Source organism: Felis catus, chromosome A1 (assembly GCF_018350175.1).
Source record: "Felis catus isolate Fca126 chromosome A1, F.catus_Fca126_mat1.0, whole genome shotgun sequence".
Classification (NCBI taxonomy): domain Eukaryota; kingdom Metazoa; phylum Chordata; class Mammalia; order Carnivora; family Felidae; genus Felis; species Felis catus.
In genome coordinates, this window is record NC_058368.1 from 173,898,733 (window position 1) to 173,925,913 (window position 27,181).

At 39.0% G+C, this 27,181-nt stretch overlaps 1 protein-coding gene and 1 pseudogene across 1 annotated transcript in view; both read left to right on the forward strand.

The window, feature by feature from the left end:
• THOC3 (THO complex 3) overlaps positions 1–27,181 on the forward strand; it is a 193,147-nt gene that overhangs the window by 853 nt on the left and 165,113 nt on the right. Inside the window, exon 2 of the mRNA XM_045035178.1 lies at positions 3,815–3,945. The gene's annotated coding sequence lies outside the window, so the exon portion shown is untranslated. The remainder of the gene's footprint in view (positions 1–3,814; positions 3,946–27,181) is intronic.
• LOC101083653 lies at positions 21,240–22,211 on the forward strand (annotated as a pseudogene).

The window sequence follows — 27,181 nt, forward strand, 5'->3', positions numbered from 1 at the left end:
TCAAACTTCAGTGAACATCACAATCACCAAGAAGACGTGTTCAAACACAGATTGTTGGGCCCCACCCCAGAGTTTGTAATTCTGGGGTACGAGGCATGAGGCTCTGAATTTATATTTCTGAAAAGTTTCCGGATATCGTTGATCCTGCAGGTCTGGGCACCATGTGTTGAAAACCACTGGTCTGGTGGGCAGGGAGTCTACTGCGAACGCATTTCAGAAGTTCTGGTTGAATGGCGAAAATCATCCCACTTGTGAGGGGATTCATTAAGTTGTCTTCACCAAATGCCATTAAACATTCGGTTTATTTGACTCCCTGCTTCTTGAAACACTGTCTTCTCTAAGCTTCTGTGACGCTGCACCTCTCTGACCACTTCTTTTCAGTCTTCCTAGATGACTCCTGCTCCTCTACTCACTCCTTGAATCTTATTTTTAATTTTTTTTAACATTTACTTATTATTGACAGAGACAGAACATGAGCATGTGAAGGGCAGAGAGAGGAGGAGACACAGAATCTGAAGCAGGCTCCAGGCTCTGATCTGTTAGCACAGAGCCCAATGTGGGGCTCAAACCCACAAACCGTGAGATCATGACCTGAGCAAAGTCGGACGCTTCACTGACTGAGCCACCCAGGCGCCCCATCCTTGAATCTTGATGTTCTCCAGAGTTCTAACAGAGGCCACCTTCACGCACTCTCCCTACACAGTGTCAACATGGCTGTAAGGGTAACTTTGATGTGGACGGCTCCTACAGGCTTATCTCCAGCCTTGCATGTATATTGAATGAATTAAAACCGAACCCCTGTCCCCTCAAAAAAAGCCTGCTTCTTCTCTGTTCCCTATCTTAGTGAGCGGTGGTACTACCAGCCAGCAATTGCTCAAGTGAGAAATCTGAGCATTATGCTTGATTTCTACCTCTTTCTCACCAACAAGTCCTGTCTCTTTTATCTCCTAAATATTTTTCGTCCCCGTTTGCTTCTTTTGGCCTCTTCTGGGATCCTTCTAGGCAAGCTAAGGTCACCTCTGGCCCAGTCTGCTTTAGTAGTCACCTATTTAGTCTTCCTGAATCTATTCTTGCCCTCTTTCATTCCTTTTTCCACATCCAAAGTGATCTTTAAGAGAGTTTGTAATCAAGTCCCCTTTAGTGGCTTCCTAATAACACTGTGTCTTAGTCACCACCATATTAACAAAATACCATGGCCTGGGTTACTTAAACAATAGAAATTTCTTTTCTTACAGTTCTAGAGGCTGGGAAGTCAAAGATCAAGGTTTCTGGTGAAACCTCTCTGTTTAGGTTGCAGATTTCTTTTTACAGCCTCACATGGTCTTTCCGCAGTGGGTGTATGCTGAGAGAGAGGGAGAGAGGGAGGGAAGGAGGGAGGAAGAAAAGAAGGAGCAAAGGAAAGAGGGAAGGAGGGAGACAAGGAGAGGGAGAGGGGAGAGAGAGGAAGGGAGGCAGAGAAGGAAAAGGAGAGAGAGAGAGAGAGAAGAGAGAGATTTCTTCCTCCTATAAGGCCACTAATCCCAGCATGAGGGCCCAATCTACATGTCTAATCTAACCTTAATTACCTTTCAAAGGCCCCATATCCAAGTACCATCACATTGGGGGTTAGAGTTTTTTGGGGGGAACACAAATATAGCACTATAAACTTTTAAATGTAAAAAATATATTTTTGTAAATTATATAAATATTATATTTATATATAGTAAACATATGATTTCACCATAAGTAATTTTTACCCCTCCCCAAAAAAAGGAAGGGAAAAAATTTTGAACTTTATGGTATGCATGTTACAGTGTTAAGGGACGAAGTATACTGATGTCTCCAAGTTATTTTGAAATGCATCAAAAATAGATGAATGTGTAGATGGATAAATATGGATAAAGCAAATATGACAAAATGTTAACATTGTCAAATCTACATGATACTTTAACTTTTATGTAAATTTGAATGTTTTCATATTTACATTGAGAAAAAATTTAAAATTAAGAAAGTGAGTTATGATTTCATAACGTTTTAAAAAAAGGAGAGTGAAGATTATGATGAGCCCTGTGTGCCCATCATCCAGCTTCAAGAATGATCAATCTTGTTCCACTTATATTCTTACCCACTCTGTCACAACACAGTGACACTTTTGAAACAATAGTGAACAAGGTAGACATGGTCTCTGGTTTATGGTGATTATACTTTGTGGAGAAAGCAGACAATAAGCTAGTAAATAATTATAAACCAGTTTGTGATATACTTGTGAGATGTAACTTGTGAGATATAAATATAAAATAATTTTATTGTTTCTCCAGTAACCATCACCACTGTCTGTAGAAATCCTCTTGTTCTCTAGATAGTGAATTCCCTTAAAAAATAGTCTATTCTGGGGGTGCCTGTGTGGCTCAGTCGGTTAAGTGACTCTTGATTTCAATTCAGGTAATGATCTCATGGTTCGTGACATTGAGCCTCGCATCGGGCTCTGCCTGGTTGGGATTCTCTCTCTCCCTGTCTCTCTGCCTCTCCTCTGCACATGCTCTCTCTCTCTGTCTCAGAATAAATAAACATTAAAAGATTTTTTTAAAAAAATATCCTGTTCTGGTCCCATTCCAAGCACTATGACTTAGGCTTGTCCATTTAAAGTCTTTAATCTCATATTTAATTTTTTTTTTTTTAATGTTTATTTATTTTTGAGACAGAGAGAGACAGAGCATGAATGGGGGAGGGTCAGAGAGAGGGAGACACAGAATCTGAAACAGGCTCCAGGCTCTGAGCTGCCAGCACAGAGCCCGACGCGGGGCTCGAACTCACGGACCGCGAGATCATGACCTGAGCCGAAGTCGGCCGCTTAACTGACTGAGCCACCCAGGCGCCCCTAATCTCATATTTAATTTATAGCTCTTACCATTCTCCGGGTGCAGGTAGACTTGTGGTTACAACAGCTCCTCGTGGAGAGGGTGGTAATGTCCCCTTCTGTACCCTTGACTCTTGTTCCTCCCAAGTAGGAATGAGGAAGAGGGAGAGAGAATATTCTCTGCAAGACTGTCCAGAAAGAATTGTTTGCTCTTTTTCTGCTGGTTGTTGCTGTTTCAATAATCGTTCTCCCAATGTGTGGGGAGTACAGAGGCTAGCTCTCTTACTTGGACGGGGCACATGGTTGCTCTCTGGGGCCTGCTCTGTGTACATCCTAACCTAGGAGAAGTCAGTCTCAACCTCTTTCTCCCAGACATCCCCATCAGTCCCTACCAGGGGCAATCTAACCTGTAAGCCTGTTGGGGGATCCTTGTTGTTCGGGGATCCTTGTCCGGAGGGGCTTCTTGGGGAGTGCCAGCAAGAGCCTTGAGGCCCAGCCATCTTCTGTGCTCTCTAGGAGACTCACACATGGAGATTTTGCATGCTTAAATCAGGAAGGAAAGAAATGCAGGCAGCTCTTATCCTGATGGCCTTTATCTACGCCCACGTTAGCTCTCTTCTCCCTTCCTTCGCACCCAAGGACATCAGGGGCTTGTTCAAGTCATGGTTCAGTAACTTTCAGACAAGTTCTCAGCTTGGGGAATGGGAAGAAGAATAGTTTGCTGCACTTTCAACTTGTGGTAAGGGAATGGGGAGAACAAGTTGAATGACCCCATCTTCTTTAGCTAGGGAGAATTAATGGATGGTTGCTAACTACAATATTCATCTGGATATATGAACTAATTGGAGAAAAATTTAAATTCTACTTTTGTTGCAGAATTTATGATAAAGTGGTTAATATTAGTAACTAACTTTTAAGCATAGTGATATGACTTTAAGGGTACAACGGTGTTCTGATTGTATATATCTTTCTCATCAGCTGTCCTGCCTGAAAGTCAGGAAACACAGGGGCCCTGGTTGTGTAATAAGAGTACACTTGAAAAATGCCTTGTCCTTATCTGAAAACCCAGATGGAAGAATACCAGCCCTGAAGTTGCTTTTCTTAAAACCGTAAGTAGTGTCACTTATGTTTTCTTGGTCATCCTGGATCTGTCTTGAAATACTCTGTTTACCCAAGGCTTCTAAAATCATAGTTTTTCACAAGCTAGTATCTTTGTGTGTTTTTCTTTTCTTTTTTTTCTGGGAGATTTGTCTTATTTTTTTCCAGATTTATTGAGATATAGTTGACACATAACACTGTGTAAGTTTAAGAAGTACAATGTGGTATTTTGATACATACATATGTTGTGAAATATTTACCACAATAAGGTTGGTTAACACATCCTTTACCTTACATAACTACTGTTTTGTTGTTGGTATGGTGACATTAAAGCTTTGCTCTCATAGCAACTTTCAAGTATACAATACAGTATTATTAACTATGGTCATCATGCTGTACATTAGATGCCCAGAACTTATTCATCTTAAAACTGAAAGTTTGGACTGTTTGATTAATAGCTCCCCTTTACCCCCTCCCAACCCTGGCAACCACCACCCTCCTCTTTGTTTCTATAAGTTTAATGTTTTAGATTCCACATATAAGTGAGATCATAGAGTATTTGTCTTTTCCTGAATTATTTTCCTTAACATAATGCCCTCAAGGTCCATCCACGTTGTTGCAAACAAGGATTTCCTTTTTTTTATGGCTGAATAATATGTGTGTGTGTGTGTGTGTGTGTGTGTGTATTTTTCAAGGTGATACTTCTTAATAGACTTATTCCCCTTAAATAATACATTAATCCCTTGTAAACTGAGAGGCTAACACAGTCATTTATTCATCCAATGATTACTGTATAGGTATCTCCCACTTTTCTGAAAGTTCCACATTATACCACTTTGCTTTTACGAAAGACTTAACATTTGTATCTGTTTTTGCTAACCAAAAGAAATCTGAAGAGGATTTTCACCCTTATGAAAAAAGGCAAAAAGCAAAAACAGTGTCCAGCATTTATTTTGCAGCCAGCCCTAAGAGTGGCAGCTTGCACCCCAAGCAGTGAGAGTGGCCCTGCCCAGCTCCTTTACCAGGATCTCCACTCAGCATCTCAGCAGCGAGCCACTGTAGCTTTGAACTGTGTCTGTGAGCATCTGTGCTGTATCTCAGTTTATTTTGTGCAACTGTTAGCAAGATGTGTCCTAAGGTAAGGGAAGAGCCTAAGAGAGGTTATTTTTGGGGTCTGGAAACACAAAAAAATTCCATATAAATGGATGGAAATTGCTTCTTTGCTTTATGCCATTTCAGCTTATGAAGGGTTTCACAGGAGGACCCTAGTTTTGGATGGAAGGATGTATTGAGTGCCTACTGGGTGTCAGGCACCTTGTTAGGGGCTGGGGATGAAACAGTAAGCAAGAGAGTCATGGCCTCTGTTCTCACAGAGCTGAGCAGTCCTACTTTGTGAATGAAGAAAACAAATCTCAATCTCTTACTTTCTTTTGGAAAATATTTATTTTTTTTTTTAATGTTTGTTTATTTGTTTATTTATTTATTTAGTTGGGGGGTTGCCTAGAAGAGTTTGCTGCAGTCGCTCTCACACATCTCGCGTAGATTATTTTTGCCAAATCTGATCACTTATGTATTTAAAACTTCTGAATAATATATGTATATGACCAATCTACAATAATCCTGATTCAAAAAAGAAAGTTCTTCATTCAGTCAGTCAAATCTGCACTGAAACTTTTTTATTTTATTTTATTGTTTATTTTTAAAAATTTACATCCAAATTAGCATATAGTGAAACAATGATTTCAGGAGTAGATTCCTTAATGCCCCTTACCCATTTAGCCCATCCCCCCTCCCACAACCCCTCCAGCAACCCTGTTTGTTCTCCATATTTATGAGTCTGTTCTGTTTTGTCCCCCTCCCTGTTTTTATATTATTTTTGTTTCCCTTCCCTTATATTCATCTGTTTTATCTCTTAAAGTCCTTATATGAGTGAATTCATATGATTTTTGTCTTTCTCTGACTAATTTCACTTAGCATAATGCCCTCCAGTTCCATCCACGTAGTTGCAAATGGCAAGATTTCATTCTTTTTGATTGCCGAGTAATACTCCATTGTGCATATATACACCACATGTTCTTTATCCATTCATCCATCGATGGACATTGGGGCTCTTTCCATACTTTGGCTATTGTTGATAGTGCTGCTATAAACATGGGGGTGCATGTGTCCCTTCGAAACAGCACACCTGTATCCTGTGGATAAATGCCTAGTACTGCAATTGCTGGGTCGTAGGGTAGTTCTATTTTTAGTTTTTTGAGGAACCTCCATACTGTTTTCCAGAGTGGCTGCACCAGCTTGCATTCCCACCAACAATGCAAAAGAGTTCCTCTTTCTCCACATCCTTACCAACATCTGTTGTTGCCTGAGTTGTTAATGTGAGCCATTCTGACAGGTGTGAGGTTGTATCTCATGTGGTTTTGATTTGTATTTCCCTGATGATGAGTGATGTTGAGTATTTTTTCATGTGTTGGTTGGCCATCTGGATGCCTTCTTTGGAGAAGGGTCTATTCATGTCTTTTGCCCATTTCTTCACTGGATTATTTGTTTTTTTGGGTGTTGAGTTTGAGAAGTTCTTTATAGATTTTGGATACTAGCCCTTTATCTGATATATCATTTGCAAATATCTTCTCCCATTCTATCGGTTGCCTTTTAGTTTTGCTGATTGTTTCCTTCGCTGTGCAGAAACTTATTATTTTGATGAGGTCCCAGTAGTTCATTTTTGCTTTCCCTTGCCTCCGGAGACGTGTTGAGTAAGAAGTTGCTCTGGCCAGATCAAAGAGGTTTTTGCCTGCTTTCTCCTTGAGGATTTTGATGGCTTCCTGTCTTACATTTAGGTCTTTCATCCATTTTGAGTTTATTTTTGTGTATGGTGTAAGAAAGTGGTCCAGGTTCATCTTTCTGCAGGCTTCTGTCCAGTTTTCCCAGCACCACTTGCTGAAGAGACTGTCTTTATTCCATTGGATATTCTTTCCTGCTTTGTCAAAGATTAGTTGGCCATATGTTTGTGGGTCCATTTCTGTGTTTTGTATTGTGTTCCATTGATCTGAGTGTCTGTTCTTGTGCCAGTACCATACTGTCTTGATGATTACAGCTTTGTAGTATAGATTGAAGTCTGGGATTGTGATGCCTCCTGCCTTGGTTTTCTTTTTCAAGATCGCTTTGGCTATTCGGGGTCTTTTCTGGTTCCATACAAATTTTAGGATTATTTGTTCTAGCTCTGTGAAGAATGTTGGTGTTACTTTGATAAGGATTGCATTGAATATGTAGATTGCTTTGGTTAATATCGACATTTTAACAATATTTGTTCTTCCTATCCAGGAGCATGGAATCTTTTCCCATTTTTTGGTGTCTTCTTCAATTTCTTTCATAAGGTTTCTATAGTTTTCAGTGTCTAGATTTTTCACCTCTTCAGTTAGATTTATTCCTAGGTATTTTATGGTTTTTTGTGCAACTGTAAATGGGATCGATTCCTTGATTTCTCTTTCTGTTGCTTCATTGTTGGTGTATAGGAATGCAATTGATTTCTGTGCATTGATATTATATCCTGCAACAGTGCTGAATTTATGAATCAATTCTAGCAGTTTTTAGGTGGAATCTTTTGGGTTTTCCATATAGAGTATCATGTCATCTGTGAAGAGTGAAAATTTGACCTCGTCCTGGCTGATTTGGATGCCTTTTATTTCTTTGTGTTGTCTGATTGCTGAGGCTGACTTCCAATACTATGTTGAATAACAGTGGTGAGAGTGGACATCCCTGTCTTGTTCCTGACCTTAGGGGAAAAGCTGTCAGTTTTTCACCATTGAGGATGATATTAGCGTTGGGTCATTCATATATGGCTTTTATGATCTCGAGGTATGCTCCTTCTATCCCTACTTTCTTGAGGGTTTTTATCAAGAAAGGATGCTGTGTTTTGTCAAATGCTTTCTCTGCATCTATTGAGAGGATCATGTGGCTCTTGTCCTTTCTTTTATTGATGTGATGAATCACGTTAATTGTTTTGTGGATATTGAACTAGCCCTGCATCCCAGGCATAAATCCCGCTTGGTCGTGGTGAATAATTTTTTTAATGTATTCTTGGATCTGGTTGGCTAATATCTTGTTGAGGATTTTTACATCCATGTTCATCAGGGAAATTGGTTTATAGTTCTCCTTTTTAGTGGGGTCTTTGTCTGGTTTTGGAATCAAGGTTATGCTGGCTTCATACAAAGAGTTTGGAAATTTTCCTTCCATTTCTATTTTTTGGAACAGCTTCAAGAGAATAGGTGTTAACTCTTCCTTAAATGTTTGATAGAATTCCCCTGGAAAGCCATCTGGCCCTAGACTCTTGTTTTTTGGTAGACTTTTGATTATTAATTCGATTTCCTTACTGGTTATGGGTCTGTTCCAATTTTCTATTCCTGTTTCAGTTTGGTAGTATATATGTTTCTAGGAATTTGTCCATTTCTTCCAGATTACCCATTTTATTGGCGTATAATTGCTCATAATATTCTCTTATTATTGTTTTTATTTCTGCTGTGTTGGTTGTGGCCTCTCCTCTTTCATTCTTGATTTTATTTATTTGGGTCCTTTCCTTTTTCTTTTTGATCAAACTGGCTAGTGGTTTATCAATTTTGTTAATTCTTTTAAAGAACCAGCTTCTCGTTTCATTGATCAAGAGTAATTTTCAATTAAAAACTTACATATGAAAAAATATGTGAACATGTGAATCAAAACTACTTCACACCCATTATGATGACTGTTATTAAAATAAAATGGAAAACACGTTTTGGCGAGGATGTGGAGAAATTGGAACCCTTGCTCATTGGTGATGGGAATGTAAAATGGTGCACCTGCTGTGGACAACATTTTGGCAGTTCCTCAAAAAGTTAGACATAGAATTACCATATGATCCAGCAATTCTATTCCTTTACCCAAAAGCATTGAAAGCAGGGACACAAATAGATACTTATCCACGTATCTTCATAGCAACAGTATTCATGATAGAGACACAGGTAGAAATAACCTCTGTCCGTTGACAGTTGAAGGGATAATCAAAATAGAATTCTATTCAGACTTAAAAAGGATGGAAATCATGACAAAAGATATAACATGGAGGAAACTTGAGGACACCATGCTAAATGAAACAAGCTAGTCGCAAAAAGACAAATATTGTATGAGTCTACTTATATAAGTTACTTAGGCAAATTCATAGAAATAGAAAATAGAATGGGGTTATCAGGGGCTGGGGGGGGAGGGGGAATGGGTGTTATTCAATAGGTACAGAGTTTCTGTTGGGAAGACGAAAAAGTTCTAGAGATGGATAGTGGTGATGGCTGCACAATATTGTGACTATATATTAATTCCATTGTATTCTGCACTTATAAATGGTTAGAATAGTAAATGTTATGTATATTTTACCACAATAAGTATATGTGAATATTTTCCTTTTATTAAAAAATCAAAACATTATGGACAACATCAGAGGCCCCTTTGACCACGTCCACTATCCTGATCCCAATTCCCCTCTTCATTGTTTTGTGTTTTCTCCTCTAGAGTTTTTCTGTATATTTGCCTGGATTTATATATACTTAGCAAAATGACATATATTTTTAGCTTTAGCCGAAGAACATGTCTGCCTTGGCATGGAGATTTGAAACCATCACTTGCAGTAAAAATGTTCTAAGCAGTAGGACTTTCTGCCTTATTAATGGGGATTTTTTTGTGTGTGGATATACATTTTTAAATGTTTTTATTTATTTTTGAGACAGAGAGAGACAGAGCATGAGCGGGGAAGGCGCAGAGAGAGAGGGAGACACAGAATCCGAAACAGGCTCCAGGCTCTGAGCTGTCAGCACAGAGCCCGACGCGGGGCTCGAACTCACAGACCGTGAGATCATGACCTGAGCCGAAGTCGGCCGCTTAACCCACTGAGCCACCCAGGCGCCCCTGGATATACATTTTTTAAAAAGTTGTGTTTTTCTCTCATTTTTCTTTTTTTCATTATATGGTGTTTCAGGGAATATGGCCAGAGTCGCAAAAGATGAGTCCGCAAACAAAATGCAGTTAAGTGAAAGTCCTCATACTTGAGTAGGAATGAGGCCCCAACTCTAGAATGGAGCTTCTTTTTGTTAGGATAATTGCTAACGACTACGTGCATAAAGTCAGCTAAGCAAGTGTGTTAATCAATTTAATGGTTTAGGTTTCCAAGGTTGAATTTTGAGTTAATTGGTGTCTACAACACTAGGAAGGGTTAGGTGTGAAGGGGGATCAGGCCCTGGACAATGTTAATGGCTGCGTAAACATGTCCTAAGGCCTTGCACCTTCTCCAGCCCTTCCCTTTTGAAGTCTTTTCCTCTGATGCTTCTCTCCTGCATCTCCCACAATATGGCAGGGTCAGTGCCTACCGAGCTGCTTTTGTTATCCCACAGCTAGCCAGCTCAGATTTCTCCCATGCCTTAGAGAACACTTCGTCTTTCCTGATGGACTCCAGGTATAAACCCCCAGTTTCAGGTCACTCCTAGCTTTCCCACTGGACTGCTTTAGTAGGCAGCCCCTCAGTGCTGCCTACTAAATACATAACTTTATTTAAATAATTTTCTTATCTTTTCCCCTTTTCCAGCCCTGTTTCTAATTTGCTGAGATATCAAGTAGGGCCAAATCTTTATAAAAATTTTGTTTTATCCTCTATGTTTAAGGATGATACATCCTCATTTTGAGAAAATTAAAGCAATTTAGAATGGTTCTAAAACAATGTGCAACCACATCACACTTTGATAACTTTTCTAGACATCTCTGAATGGTGAATACCCACAGGTGCAAACCACACAATTTTAGACAAATAGGATCATACTATGCACATTGTATTGCAGTTGGCTTTCTTAAAAAAATATGTCCTTAAAGTTTTCTGTGGCAGTGGATATAGATTCACATTATCCATTTTACTGGCTCAAAATATTTTAAAAATAGTATGACATTGTTTTCTTATTTAATAGAAAAGCACAAAGAAACAAAAAAGTGTATCACGTTCTCTCAACCCTGATAGCCTACACTGAACAGTTTGTAAAATTAAAAACACATCTGTGAGATTAGGAAATTCATGCTACAAAAAGTTACAAAATAAAAAGTGAAAGTTGAGAGCCACCCACACTTTCCTACTTTATTCTTCCCAAGGATAAATGCCTTTAATTTCTAGTGAATCCTTCAAAACATGCAAAATCACTTACATATATGTATTTCTATCTTTCTAATTTTTGTTTTTTTTTAAAATACAAAACAGATCACTATATAGAGTTATTTACGTTGCTTTTTTGTTTTGTTTGTTGTATTTGGGGGATCATTCCTTAACTGCAAGGTAAATGTATCTTTTGAACAGCTGCGTAAAAAGTCATTTGTTAGGATGTGCCATAATTTACTTAGTTCCCTGTGATGGATATTCTGATTGTTTCCAGGGTTTTGCTTGTTTATTATGCAGTTTTGATTCTACTATTATCAATAATGTTGCAAAAACATCTTTGTACTTATCTTAACAAGTCCTGCCAGCATATCCATAGAGAAAATCTTAAGCATTGGGGATTGGATTACAGGGTGTATGTGTTTTACATGTTGGTAGAAATCGCCAAATCATCATCCAGAAAGGTTACACCAAATACCATTACAACAAAAGTGTTTGAGAGTGCTTGTTTCCTAAAATTCCACAAGCGTTAGTTATCAGGCTTTTTAGGTGTTGCCAATCAAATAAATTAAAATTATTATCTTGTTCTGATTTGCATTTACTTTATTACGAATGAAGTTGAGATAGTTTTGAAATGTTCGTTGGCTGTTTGTAGTTTTTTCCTTGAAACTGTTCATACATTCACTGTATTTTTTTCCTCCTAGGCTGTTCATCTTTTTTAATAACTGTCACTAGAATTTGTGTGAATAGATAACTTTTATTGAGCAAGGTATTGCATTGCTTGGATAATTTATTCAACTAATTACCTAATAATGAACAGTTAGAATGTTTAGAATATCACACTACAGTTTCAAGCTTCATGTACTTGCAACTTTATGCTCTGAATAAAATATGTCTTTAAGTTAGATTTCCAGAAGTAGAATTGCTGGTTTAAAGCCCAATTCCTTGTCAAAACTTTCAAAATAGCATTGTTTGATGGGGGAATAGTCCAAGTTAGGGAGTGGGAGCAAAGAAAGAGGCACTAAATAGGAGATCCTGATTGCAAGGCTAATCTGCTCTAAATTAGAATTGAACTAAAAGGCTAATTGGTGATGTTATCATCCTAGCTGCTTTCATCAATAAGTTTCTTAAAATCCTGAATCTCCTTTGCTATTTGGTGTCTCCTGGGCGTCTGCAAATTCTCTGGAAGGAAAAAAAGAAAAAATGTCATTTTCAAGTGAAATAATAGTATTCAAACATAATCATAAGCACATTTTGAATCATTGTATGGCCATGCAATTTTAATGTTGGCTTTACATTTCTGTTTACAATTATCTGGGTGGTGCACATGGTTTAAAGGAACATTTGGCCTTAAGGTAATTTATGAATTTAAATTGATTGGAGGAAAGTAGTGGGAGACTTGAATAAGGTTACCTATAGGACTGGTTCAGTTTAAGAACCCAAGTTCAAGCTGAGTTCAAGAGAAGCTGTGCACAAGGCAATCCATTAAATTAGGATAATTTAGGAAGTGATTTGGGGGAGCATGAATTGCATAAATCTTGTCTTTGTACCTAATAACTTTTTCATTAGCAGGTAGTATAGTAGAAAATACAGAGCTAAGAGATTTACATTTCTGATTGGAGCTATAATTGGACTAGGATACCAGTTCAGGCCAAATTGCATTAATGACCACAATGCCAACCTTAGTTTTACAGGGGTTATTAGGTAACACTATGTTAAACCAGGCATTCCAGGATTACTTGGGCAGTATGAGGTCTGCCTTGGTATCTGCAAAGTTAAGAAGTGAAGTTATTCTCACCACTTTGTGCAATATTATTACCTGAACAGACATTTTGTGCATTCATATTTTTGACAGACAAAATCAAATAGGCAAAAATTGGTTTTCTCTCATTTTTTGTTCTAATATGCATTTATTATGAATATACATATACACACATATAATGTTAATAATGTTAATCTATTTTCTTTTTTTTTTTTAACCAGTGTTACTTTTTTTTAATGTTTATTTTTGAGAGAGAGAGAGAGAGAGATTGAAAGAGAGAACATGATTAGGCAAGGGTCAGAGAGAGAGGGAGATACAGAATCCGAAGCAGGCTCCAGGTTTTGAGCTGTCAGCGCAGAGCCTGATATGGGGCTCTAGCTCACAAATGAGAGATCATGACCTGAGCCGAAGTCAGACGCTTAACTGAGTCACTCAGGCACCCCTCCAGTGTTACTTTCTTTTGAAAACAATCCAAGATAAAGATCTGCCATTTAAATTTTCTATTGTCTTTGTTACCTCCACAAGTATATTCAGTTTTACATATTTACAACAATGTTATAGCTAGAGTTTTGAATTTTACATTTCATTTAACATATACCATAATTATTTTCCCATTTTGTTCATCTGTTTTTATTCTTAATGTTTATTTATTTTTGAGAGAGAGACGACAGAGTGCAAGCAGGGGAGGGTCAGAGAGAGCGGGAGACACAGAATCCGAAGCAGGCTCCAGGCTCTGAGCTGTCAGCACAGAGCCTGACGCAGGGCTCAAACATGAATGGGGAGTTTGTGACCTGAGCCACATGTGACCTCATGTGACCTCATGTGACCACATGTGGGGAGTTTGTGACCTGAGTCAGATGCTTAACCGACTGAGCCACCCAGGCACCCCAATCTGTTTTTATTCTGATTTTCTGTTGCTTCATGCATTTTCCCTTGACCACCATCATGTAACCAGTGTTTGCGTAGGTGTGTGAGTCCACACATTTTTCTCCATAACTATGTAAGCATTTACAAAGATAGAGAGATACATGCATACACATATAAATAAATATATAAAATATATATTAAAAGATTGTTAATTGTCATTTACTTTTACAGAAGTATGGTCATAAATTATATCTATTTCTCAGTTACATCCTTTCTTGTTTAATTCATTAGGGCAGCCGGACAGATCAACTTGATTTTTTTTTAATATGAAATATATTGTCAAATTGGTTTCCATACAACACCCAGTGCTCATCCCAACAGGTGCCCTCCTCCATGCCCATCACCCACTTTCCCCTCCCGCCTACCCACCATCAACCCTCAGTTTATTCTCAGTTTTTAAGAGTCTCTGATGGTTTGCCTCCCTCCCTCTCTCTTTTTTTTTTCTTCCCTTCCCCTCTTCCATGGTCTTCTGTTAAGTTTCTCAGGATCCACGTAAGAGTGAAAACATATGGTATCTGTCTTTCTCTGTATGACTTATTTCACTTAGCATAACACTCTCTAGTTCCATCCACGTTGCTACAAAAGGCCATATTTTATTCTTTCTCATTGCCAAGTAGTATTCCATTGTATATATAAACCACAATTTCTTTATCCATTCATCAGCTGATGGACATTTAGGCTCTTTCCATAATTTGGCTATTGTGGAAAGTGCTGCTATAAACATTGGGGTACAAGTGCCCCTATGCATCAGCACTCCTGTATCCCTTGGGTAAATTCCTAGCAATGCTATTGCTGGGTCATAGGGTAGGTCTATTTTTAATTTTTTGAGGAACCTCCACATTCCAGAGTGGCTGCACCAGTTTGCGTTCCCACCAACAGTGCAAGAGGGTTCCTGTTTCTCCATATCCTCTCCAGCATCTATAGTCTCCTGATTTTAGCCACTCTGACTGGCGTGAGGTGGTATCTCAGTGTGGTTTTGATTTGTATTTCCCTGATGAGGAGTGATGTTGAACATCTTTTCATGTGCCTGTTAGCCATTTGGATGTCTTCTTTGGAGAAGTGTCGATTCATGTTTTCTGCCCATTTCTTCACTGGATTATTTGTTTTTCGGGTGTGGAGTTTGGTGAGTTCTTTATGGATTTGGATACTAGCCCTTTGTCCGATATGTCGTTTGCAAATATCTTTTCCCATTCCGTTGGTTGCCTTTTAGTTTTGCTGATTGTTTCCTTTGCAGTGCAGAAGCTTTTTTCTTCATAAGGTCCCAGTAGTTCATTTTTGCTTTTAATTCCCTTGCCTTTGGAGATGTGTCAAGTAAGAAATTGTTGCGGCTGAGGTCAGAGAGGTTTTTTTCCTGCTTTCTCCTCTAGGGTTTTGATGGTTTCCTGTCTCACATTCAGGTCTTTATCCATTTTGAGTTTATTTTTGTGAATGGTGTAAGAAAGTGGTCTAGTTTCATTCTTCTGCATGTTGCTGTCCAGTTCTCCCAGCACCATTTGTTAAAGAGACTGTCTTTTTTCCATCGTATATTCTTTCCTGCTTTGTCAAAGATTAGCTGGCCATACATTTGTGGATCCAATTCTGGAGTCTCTATTCTATTCCATTGGTCTATGTGTCTGTTTTTGTGCCAATACCATGCTGTCTTGATGATTACAGCTTTGTAGTAGAGGCTAAAGCCTGGGATTGTGATGCCTCCTGCTTTGGTCTTCTTCAATATTACTTTGGCTATTCGGGGTCTTTTGTGGTTCCATACAAATTTTAGGATTGCTTGTTCTAGCTTTGAGAAGAATGCTGGTGTAATTTTGGTTGGGATTGCATTGAATGTGTAGAATGCTTTGGGTAGTATCAACATTTTAACAATATTTATTCTTCCAATCCGTGAGCATGGAATGTTTTTCCATTTCTTTGTGTCTTCTTCAATTTCCTTCATAAGCTTTCTATAGTTTTCAGCATACAGATCTTTTGCATCTTTGGTTAGGTTTATTCCTAGGTATTTTATGATTCTTGGTGCAATTGTGAATGGGATCAGTTTCTTTTTTCTTTTTTTTTTTTAAAGCTTTTTTTTTTTCAACTTTTTTTTTTTTTTTTTTTTTTTTTAATTTTTGGGACAGAGAGAGACAGAGCATGAACGGGGGAGGGGCAGAGAGAGAGGGAGACACAGAATCGGAAACAGGCTCCAGGCTCCGAGCCATCAGCCCAGAGCCCGACGCGGGGCTCGAACTCACAGACCGCGAGATCGTGACCTGGCTGAAGTCGGACGCTTAACCGACTGCGCCACCCAGGCGCCCCGGGGTCAGTTTCTTTATTTGTCTTTCTGTTGCTTCATTTATTAGTGTATAAAAATGCAGCTGATTCTGTACATTAATTTTGTAACCTGAGACTTTGCTGAATTCATGTATCAGTTCTAGCAAACTTTTGGTGGAGTCTATCGGGTTTTCCATGTATAATATCATGTCATCTCGAAAAATCAACTTGATTTTTTTAATAGCAACATAGTTAGCTATACTATAGATGTACACATTATTCATCAATAGAGGGTTCCTCCATTGATGGACTTTTAAGTTTTCAAGTTTGTTTGTTTTTAAGTTTACTTATTTTTTGGGGGGGGAGGGGCAGAGAGAAGGGAGAGGGAGAATCCCAAGCAGCTCTGCACTATCAGGGCAGAGCCCGACGTGGGGCTGTATCTCATGAACCATGAGATCATGATCTGAGCCAAAATCCAGAGTCGGAGACTCAACCGACTGAGCCACCCAGGTGCCCCAGTTCTCAAGTTTTTTGTTATTACAAACAATGCCACAATAAATATTCTTGGGGCACCTAGGTGGCTCAGTCGGCTAAGTGTCTGACTCTTGATTTTGGCTCAGGACATGATCTCATGGCTTGTGAATTCTAGCCCTGCACTGGGCTCTGCACTGACCGTGTGGAGCCTGCTCCAGATTCTCTGTCTCCCTCTTTCTCTGCCCCTCCCCTGCTCTCTCTCTCTCTCAAAAATAAAGAAACATTAAAAAATATTCTCACAGATTCATTCTTAGATTCTAGGATCCCTAGATCAGAGGGTATATATATTTTTTGTTTTTAACGTATAATGCCATATTACTTTAAAAAGCTGTGTGTAGACCTTATTTGGATCTTGATTCAAATGAAGTATAAAATTGAGTATATTTATAAGACAACTGGAAATTTGAACACCGACTAGATAATTCATTAAATTAAGGAATGGGGGCATTTTTTAGGTGTGATAATGGTAGAGATACATACTGAAATATTTATGGATGAAATAATTTGTTTCTACTAGAGGAAGAGAAGTGGACTGAAGCTGATATAATGGGAATTCATTATACCGTTGTCTTCTTTTATATATGGTTGAAATTCATAATAATAATAATAAAAGCTACAAAAATTCATATTATATAATGTATGAGAAAACCTAGTTCCTTACATTTCCCTTAGCACCAGATATTATCACTTTTTTTATTTTTGTCAATCTCATGCATGAAAAAAGATATTTGTTGCTATAATTTGTATTTACCTTACTACTAGTGATGAGGAAAACAAAGGCAAGAGAAATGCAGCTTAAATTAAATCTTCTTACAGCTTGCAGCTCACTGATAGACACTTGAAACCTACAGAACGTGACCTTCCTCAAGCAAGTCATGGCTGCCTTAGTGCCTTAATGTTTTTGTTTTTATTAAAGACTAAAAGTAACCTTATCTTAACAGCCAGCCCCTCAAGGTCCTGAAAGCCTTGCTTCCCAATTCCTTAGAAACTTACTTTATCTCTATCTCCCTCCCTCCACAAACCTAAAAATATATAATCATTCACCCCTCACAGCCCCAGTTGTGCAGCTCTTTCTGCCCACGGGTCCTGTCCCCGTGATTTAATAAAATCACTTTTTCACACCAAAGATGTCTCAAGAATCCTTTCTTCGCCATTTGCTCACGAACCTCATCACTAGATTATCTTGAGAAAGTGTAAAGCTTCCGTACTGGCAGCTAGCAGCCAGGCCATGATGCTCTCAAAAGAACATAAACAAATTCACTAGAGTATAAGTAAGATGTACACAAGGCCACTCTGTGACCATTTCTAGAACAAGACATAAAAACAATAAAATATCCTCTACTTCTGACTTAACTGAGTGACAGCTACAACAGGGCCTTGCTTTAATCCTCCTATTTCCAGATAAAAATTGTTCAGCTATCCAGCCACTAAATTTCCCCAACTTTCTGACAACCTTCAATCCATAACTGGTCCTTACTTCTTAGACTTTTCAGGGAATAATCTAGTACAAGTCCAAATGGTATGAGAAACTCCTTCCAAGGTTCTCTTGCTGAGGCCTCTACAGGTTCCTCTGGAGTAGTTTCTCCCTTGCTGTGGGAAGGTAAATCTAACTTTTTTATTGTGGATATGTTCCTGGAGGCCTTTGATCAGCGGGCTTTATTTAAAGCAATCTTGTCAAAGTTTATCGTCCATTTGGATTTCCTCTTTTTTGGGGCATTCTCCCAGTTCAGTGGGTAGTTCTGAAATTTTCCCTTTTGTTTGAAAGCCAGTCCCATTATTTACCTTCCCCATTCTTCTCTAGGAGCCATAGGTGCTACTTCTTAGAAGAGGTAAGAGATATGGATTATTATTTGAGTTGGATCACTGCGGGTTTGATGGCATTAGCAAGAGTCTTCAGGATCTTATTCATTCACCAGGAATGCTACTGGGAGCTAAGCTAAGTTGGATCTCTCCATTTGCTTCAGACTCTTCAGGTTATTTTCTTGGCCACCAGTCTAGTTTGGCTAATGTTGATGATGTGTGTGTATACCATTTATGCTCATTTCATTAGGTATTAAGGGAGAAAATTCATCTTAACTCGGAAGTCTGACATTTATATTAGATTTTGCTTTACATATTCATAAACTCTGATGTGAGATACATAAAAATTCAATACTTTTTTGTTAATTGTTCTTTTATTGATATGAAACACCACTACTTGTCTCTTTTAGTGCTTTCCCCTTGAATTCTGTTTGTTACATTAACATTGTAACATACATAACATAATCTTTTGTTTGGTGTGCTGGGAAAATATTTTGATACTTAAACCCATGTGTTTTCATCCAGTATGTAACTCTCTATTCAGCTGACTAGACTCTGAGTCATCCTCTGCCTTAAGGGAGGTTGTCCCAATAGAACCAGAATACAAAAGAGGCAAATTCTTGGCTTGCGAATTTCAAAGCTGGGGCCTAGGTGTAAGACACCCGGAGCCAGTTTCCTCCCCCTCACTCAGAGGAGAGAAGAACCAAGTCATCTTCTGTCTGGTCTATGCTATTTTCTTAGGTGTTACTTCTCTCTTTTGTGGGATGTGTGTGTGTGTGTGTGTGTGTGTGTGTGTGTGTGAGAGAGAGAGACAGACAGACAGAGCGTAAGCAGGGGAGGGGCAGAGAGAGAGGGAGACATAGAGTCCCAAGCAGGCTCTAGGCTCTGAGCTATCAGCACAGAGCCTGATGCAGGGCTTGAACTCACAAGCTGTGAGATTATGACCTGAGCCAAAGTTGGACACTTAACCTCCTGAGCCACCCAGATGCCCCTGTATATCACATCTTGTTGCCAGGAAAGAATTTGGACTTGTTGCTGGATGGGGTATATTCTTCAGTATCTAGAATGAGAACGGGGGACAACCATATTATTACCATGGACACTGCAATGCTTTGCCTCTTTTAGGTGCTTCTATTGACATTTCTTTTACTGCATTTGCTTGACAAAAGCTGGGGAAGATTACCTTACCAGTTGCCCATGTCTTGTTCTGATTCCCCCATATCCACTGTCTCTGAGGCTGGAGAAACTTAAAGTTGCTCTCACCTTTTGCTTCAGTTTTTTTCTCTGCAGACTACTCAGCCTAATCTGGAGCCAATGCAGAGTTAGTTAGGGGGTATAGTCCCCCCCCCCCTTAACCCTGCTTTTTGTCAGGGTTGGAAATGCACAGTCTGGGATGCTTCCAACCAGGGGAAGGACTAAGATGCTGAAAGAGTCAGTTTTTATAACTGAACAGCATCTCCTCTGGCCCAGTTCCATGCTTGAGCAGTTCCAGGATCTGGATCCCCTGGGTATTCTGGAGGGTTCTTGGATTTTGTTCCAAATCCCTTCTCCAGCTCCCTGGGGGCTGGGGAACTCTACCCAGTGCTTCAAGTGTGCAGAATGTGCCTTATTTTGATAAGATATGTTTTCCTGGGGGAAGATCAGGACTGGATACTTCCTGCTTTGTCCCTGACTGTTTCAGGTGGATTTCTGCAACTGGTAGGCAGATATGACTTCCAACTAAGTTGGTGCCCACCTGTGTCCATTGCTCTTCTCTTTAGGAGACCCTTGCTTTTTGGTTAATGGGAGCTGCTGCTGACACTTGGGCAGCTTTTTGTTTGGGAAGTTAGAAATTGTAAATAGGCAAGATGGGTAACTGTAGGCCTTTCCCCAGGGCCAGGTATTAGCATTGCAAATATGGCTCTTCAGTTCTAGTTAGTAAGGTGATGCCCAGGGAGAGAAGGAATTGTGCCAACTAAAGAAAGATTCTTTCTTATTTATGATTTTCCCCACCAGCAGGAGGTTTTCAAAGCACTGCATCTGTTTTAGAAGGCTCTGTGCTAATTATCATTATAATAATTATTATAATCATAATGTGAATTTAAATTTCATTCATAATCTCAGGTGTGCATAAAATGTAATTTTATTTATTTTTAGTACCTCTTCAATTTCTGACTCTGCATCCTCATTCTGCATAATGGAAGACAACTCCTTGCCAACTGAGGTTGGACCCCAGTCATCTTGGTCAGCCTCTGCTGACAAACTTGGACATTGTCCAACTCCCCCAGATTCAGTGATGGCCTTTACTGGAGCCTGCTTCAAACTTTGCTCATTGCCCTATAAAAGAATTTTGAACATCTGTGTAACTCCTTGCTCAATTTTTAGTTGACATTTAAACTTTTCATCATAAATTCAAATCGTTATAAAAGATTTATTAGCATACTGCATATATTGATATTTAAAAATCGAACTATTATCCCATACTTTTAAATGTATATGCATACTATAACAATTTAATTTAATTTAATTAAAAATACCTTAGGGGCACCTGGGTGGCTCAGTCCATTAAGTGTCCAACTCTTGGTTTTGGCTCAGGTCATGATCTCATGGTCATGAGATGGAACACCAAGTCAGGCTCCGCTCTGGTCATGGAACCTGCTTAAGATTTTCTCTCTCTTTCCCTCTGACCCTCTCCCCTGCTCATGTGTATGCTCATGCTCCCTCTCTCTCAAAAAAAAAAAAAAAGTTAAAAAAAAACCTTAATATTTTGGGGTGCTTGGATGGCTCAGCCAGTTGAACATCTAGCTTCGGTTCAGGTCATGCTCTCTCGGTTCATGGGTTTGAGCCTCGCCATCCGGCTCTGTGCTGACAGCTCAGAGCCTGGAGCCTGCTTCACATTCTTTGTCTTCACCTCTCTCTGCCCCTCCCCTGCTTACATTCTCTCTCTCTCTCAAAAATAAATAAAACATTAAAAAAATTTTTTTTAATACCTTAATATTTTAAGAGGAGGAACCAGGTAAAGATGCCTGCTTTCACCCCTTTTGTTAAGCATTATACTTGAGGTCCTATCCAGAGTAATAAAGCATGGCAAAGAAAAATAAAAAGGTTGCAGATTGGAAATAAAGAAGTAAAACTGCCTTGAGACAGGCTTTCAGGTGGCCCTGGTCGGGGAAGAGGAGTTGCATATATCGCTTCAGCTGGCATTTTGTGAGATGGCTGCTGATATTTCTGAATCCAGTGGGCATGATTGCAAAGGAGAGCCGAGGGGCAATACCAAGTTACATGCAGACTACCCACTTTGAGTCCTCTACTGTGGAGTCTGTTCATTACTAACAGAGTACTGTGAATATATGCCTGATGTCGCTAAATGCCGACAGTGGTTAGAGAAGAATTTTCCAAGTGAGTTTGCAAAACTTACTGTAGAAAATTCGCCCAAACAAGAAGCTGGAGGCAGTGAGGGTCAAGGCGCAGCAGGGGAAGAAGAAAAGAAGAAAAGCAGAAGAGAGGTGGAAGGGGTCAAATAAAGCAAAAAAAGAAGACTGTACCACAAAAGGTTATGATAGCCAAAATTCCCAGAGCAAAGAAGAAATGTGTAACCAGAGTATGTGGCCTTGCAACTGTGAAATTGATCTAAAAGAAGCACAAAGATTTTTTGCACAAAAATTCTCCTGTGGTGCCTCAGTAACAGGAGAGGATGAAATCATCATTCAGGGAGACTTTACAGATGACATAATTGATGTCATTCAGGAAAAATGGCCAGAGGTGGATGATGATAGCATCAAAGATGTTGGAGAAGTAAAGAAGTGATTTTGAAAATTTCTTTCTAGGGGCGCCTGGGTGGCTCAGTCGGTTAAGCGTCCGACTTCGGCTCAGGTCATGATCTCACGGTCTGTGAGTTCGAGCCCCACGTCGGGCTCCGTGCTGACAGCTAGGAGCCTGGGGCCTGCTTAGGATTCTGTGTCTCCCTCTCTCTCTGACCCTCCCCCATTCATGCTCTGTCTCTCTCTGTCTGAAAAATAAATAAACATTTTTAAAAAAGTAAAGCTTCGGATTCTGTGTCTCCCTCTCTCTCTGACCCTCCCCCGTTCATGCTCTGTCTCTCTCTGTCTGAAAAATAAATAAACATTTTTTTAAAAAGTAAAAAAAAAAAAAGAAAATTTCTCTCTATTTAATGATTTGAACTGAGAGTTGATATGGCCAAAGGGAGAGAGGCCTTTTAAAAAAATGTATATTTATCCTACAGTAAAACTGTAGACTACCCTCACCCTTGGCATTTTCACCATTCTGTTCTGTAAGGCTGCTTGTTTTTTTTTTTTTTTTAATTGCCAAAGTCTAATAAACAGGGGAGACTGTCATGCTTATGCATGAAATAGAATTTAGTCAAATAAAAATTTTTGGTCATTTGGTACTGACTTTTCTCTTTCTCTTTTTAACTTTTTATTTTTGAAAAACACTAGATTTTTTTTGTGCAAAGCCTTTGTTTACTATCTTAAAATAATCATGATTTAATGAGTTAATTTTCTTAAAAATAGTCATGATTTAATGAAATCATGATTTAAAGCTGAGTAATGTTTTAAAGAATTTGAATTTTGGCTTCATTACCATTAATGATTATCTCCTTGCTTCTTTGGTGTGATAGTTTTGAGATGCTTGGGCATCTAATAGATTTGTGGTTGAATTTGCTTCATTGTTACCAAACAAGTCCACTTTGTGGTCACACTAACTTAACGTTGGTAGGAGTTGTTCAGTTCTGGAGATTATTTGGTAAAGTATACTAAAGCCTTAAAACCATCTGTAGTCTAACCCAGTAAGCCACTTAGTTGACATTATCCTAAAGAGAGATGTCACCCACACTTGCTTAGAACTGTGTGTGAGGGTGTTCATCACAATGTTACTTATAAAGAAATAGCAACTGATATAAATGAACAATTGGGAAATGGTTAGAGAATGATGGTGTACCATATGGTAGAATTTTCATATATTTTTAAATATTTTCCAAGGATACTTTGGAAACATGTTTGATGATGTTAAGTAGGGGGTCGGATCCCAAATCTGTTGTATGCATTGTTATCACCATTGTTTTGAGTGAAAGACCATTCAAAGATGCTGCAAGTTCTTGTTCTAGCTATAAATTCTGAGAGTAAAATTCTACCCAATTGAAAAGAATATACACCCATGCTGTCTCTCTATATATAGGTAGTCTGGGAAATAACAATTGAAATGAGTCTTTCTCAAGAGAAACAGTGACAATGAATTTTAATGAATGCACTAAATGAATTTAAACTTTGTTTTTATAAGGGTCTTAAGTCAGGTGCTACAAATAGAAAAGAAGACTCCTGGTATTTTAAATTGTTATAGACACCTTTAAGAAATTTAGAGCCCATTGTTTATTGCCCTGCAAATTACAACCTTGAATAAATGAGTGGTTTTTTTCAATAATTAAAATCTTAGAAAAAATGTGTAATAAAGGTGCAAATTAAGCAAATGAAATTCTGCATTAACTGTGAATTTTACTAAATATGAGTATCTGATGAAGCAAATTTATCCATCAAGACCATTTGGTACGTGTTGTATATGTATTCTGTTAGTGTTGGAAGATGTCTATGTGCCTGTATCAACCATGTGATTTCATGTAAAGATTCTAAATGTTCACAGTTCTTGGCAAATGCAGTTTTAATCCATATAAAGCCAGTAGTGGATGTTACTGCAGGATAGGGTAATGGAGGGTTAAAATTGTCCTAGTGTAAACAAACAAGCAAAAAAAAAAAGAAGTAAAACTGTCTTAATTCACAAATGAAGACCACTCAAGTGAAAATAGGCTATTTATTCAGAATTTGTTATAGCAGATAGCCACAAACGCTTGACCTTGGGAGAGACTAAGAGTCAGGCAGGGGCCAGGAAAGTTTTCTAATGAAAAAAAGGGAAAGCTTTCAGCATGCACTGATTGAAGGCTCTTGGCATGGGGAAGCTAGAGATGGGTTAACCAGAAGTCGGCATCTTATGTGATGGTTTGGGGAGCATATTTATCTTTTTCTCGTTGGTCTTGAGTTAGACGCAAGATAAAAGAAATAGGGAAGTTGGCTGTCACCGATCGAGTTCTGACCATTCTGGGTTGATTGCTTCAGAGGTTGTAATTTGGCTTCCTAGAGCGGTTGCTGCAGGAGTTGTGGGTCAGAGTTCTGTTGTTATATATGGTCTGGCTTTTGTCTGTTTGTATATCCAGTCACTCAGACAACATGAACATATATGTAAAAAATCCAGAGGAATCTACAAAAACACTTTAGAAATAATAAGTGAGTTTAGCAAGGTCTCATGATATAAGGTCATTACATAAAAATTAATTCTATGGATAAATTCATAGAAATAGAAGCAGATTAGTGGTTGCCAGGGGCTGGGAGGGTGGAAATGGGGAGCGACTGATAATAAGTATGGAGTTTCTTTTTTTTTTATGTAGGCTCCATGACCAGTGCAAAACTCAACATGGGCTTGAACTCAAAACCCCAATATCAAGACCTGAGCTGAGATCAAGAGTCAGATGCTTAACTGACTGAGCTACCCAGGCACCCTGAGTATAGAGTTTCTTTTTGGAGTGATGTAGATGTTATGGAATTAGATAGTGATAATGACTGCACCACCTTGTGAATATACTAAAACCACTGAACTATATTCTTTAAAAGGGTGAATATTATGGTATATTATGGTATGTGAATATTATGGTATGTGAATTATATTTCAATAAAAAGCTTTAATTGTATTTATATATAGTAGCAATAAGCAATTGAAATTGAAAATGTAAATAAATCACCTATAGTAGCATCAATAGATATGAAATACTAAGGGATAAATTCAACTAAATATGTGCAAGACCTGTACACTGAAAACTTTAAACAGTGTAAAATTTCAGAGAAATTAAAGAAGATGTAAATAAATGGAGAAATAAACTATATTCATGAATTCAAAGGTTCAGTATTATTATGGTGTCAGTTCTCTGCAAATTGATTTATAGAGAGTCAATGCAGCCCTAATCCTGGCAGGCTTTGTTTTGTAGACTAACTAGCTGATTCTAATACGATTCAGAGGAGAAAGAACAGTTTTGAAGAAGAAAAGTTGGAGGATAGAGGGATCTGCATACACCCTGCCAGGTTCTACCACTTATTAGTTGTATGTCCTTGATCAAGCCTTTTCACCACCCTGGCCTTGGTTTCTTGATCAGTGAAAAGGGAATAATAATAGTATCTAAGACTTACATAGGATTTCTGAGAGGATTAACTGAGATGATACATATAAAGCACTTAGGAAAGTCCTTGGAACATAGTAAGCCTTCAAATGTATTGTTACTGTTGTTGTCTCTTCCTTGACCAGGCTGGGCATTCAGGGGATGTACAGGGGAGCTTCTGGAAACCCAAGCGTTCTCCCTGCCTCCTTGCCCAGATGTAGCATGCTGCCCTTTTTACTGCATGCCCCTGTCCACTGGTACAGGGGACATCTATGGGGTACTACTCTCAAATGCCAGACTAGAGGTGGTACACTTGTCTTATTCTTGAGTCCCTCAAATTTCGGTCGGCATTTTGTTGCCTTCCCCCTCTGCCATAAACCTACATATAGGGAAGCTGGTGTGGAGCTTGAAGCTACTATGTTGCTTCTCATTTTCTTTGTCTTCTACCCATCTCACATCTGTGGAACTTTGTAGTCTTAGGCTAGGAAGAAAACCCAGTTTCCCCTATTTGCATGGCCTCAAAAATGATTTCTGTCTCTCACCTGTTAAACATTAGGAAGTGGTGCCTTTGTTCAACAGGGCAGTCATTAGCTCAACATGCTAATTTTTAAAAAACTGAATTGAAAGTTTACATGTAGTGAAATGTGTAAATCTTAACAGTATAATTCAATGAAATTTGACAACCAACACACCAATAAAGATACAGATTTCCACTGCCCCAGAAAGTTCCTTCTTGCCACATTATAGTCAATCCTCAACCACCTTTTCCTAACAGAATACCACTGTTCTGATTTTTATTGACATTGACGGTTCTAGCTCCTAGATAAGGCAACTATATCAGGTCGGAGGGAGCAATTGTAATGCCCGAAGTTCCGAAACCTCCCACAGAAGTCCACCAGAGTCGTAAGTCAAAGCCAAGCGGCAAGGGTCGTTTATTGCAGGTTCGAACCTGGTCCTCTGCGCACTCGTCGCCGGTGATGCAAGAGGCCACGATCAGGGTTGGTACAGCGTTTTTATAGACAGAGACAAATAGCACAGGGGAGGTTTCAAATTATGAGGGGCCTGATTAGTTGATTTTAAAGTAAGGACATTTGTTGTTCTCTGATTGGGCGTCCTTTGTCTGTCCTTTGGCGGGAAGGCTTTGTCTGTTACTTGTGGCGGGAGGAAAAAAGGGGGAAGGGGGTAGGTGAGGAATGTGCTAAGCAAGCAGGTTTACAGAAGCGAGAAATGCCGGTTAGTTTATGTACAATCACTCATTCCATTACATATCAGACTACATTTAGGAAGGTTTACAACCCATTCTACTACACAGCGGGTTACATTCAGGAAAGGCCTCACAATGCTCGTAGCAAACAGCAAGCAAAACAGACTTCTCAGCAATTGTATTTCTTATCAAAGATCCATAATAAGCAGAAAAGAGAACTTTAGCTTTAAACTAAGGCAGGGCTGTCATTTGGATTTAAAGCTGTTCTTTTCACAATAAGCCATCTAACGTTTTGAAATAACCACAACAGGGGCACCTGGTTGGCTCAGTCGGTTGAGCGTCCGACTTCAGCTCAGGTCATGATCTCACAGTCTGTGAGTTCGAGCCCACTTCGGGCTGTGTGGACAGCTCAGAGTCTAGAGCCTGCTTCGGAT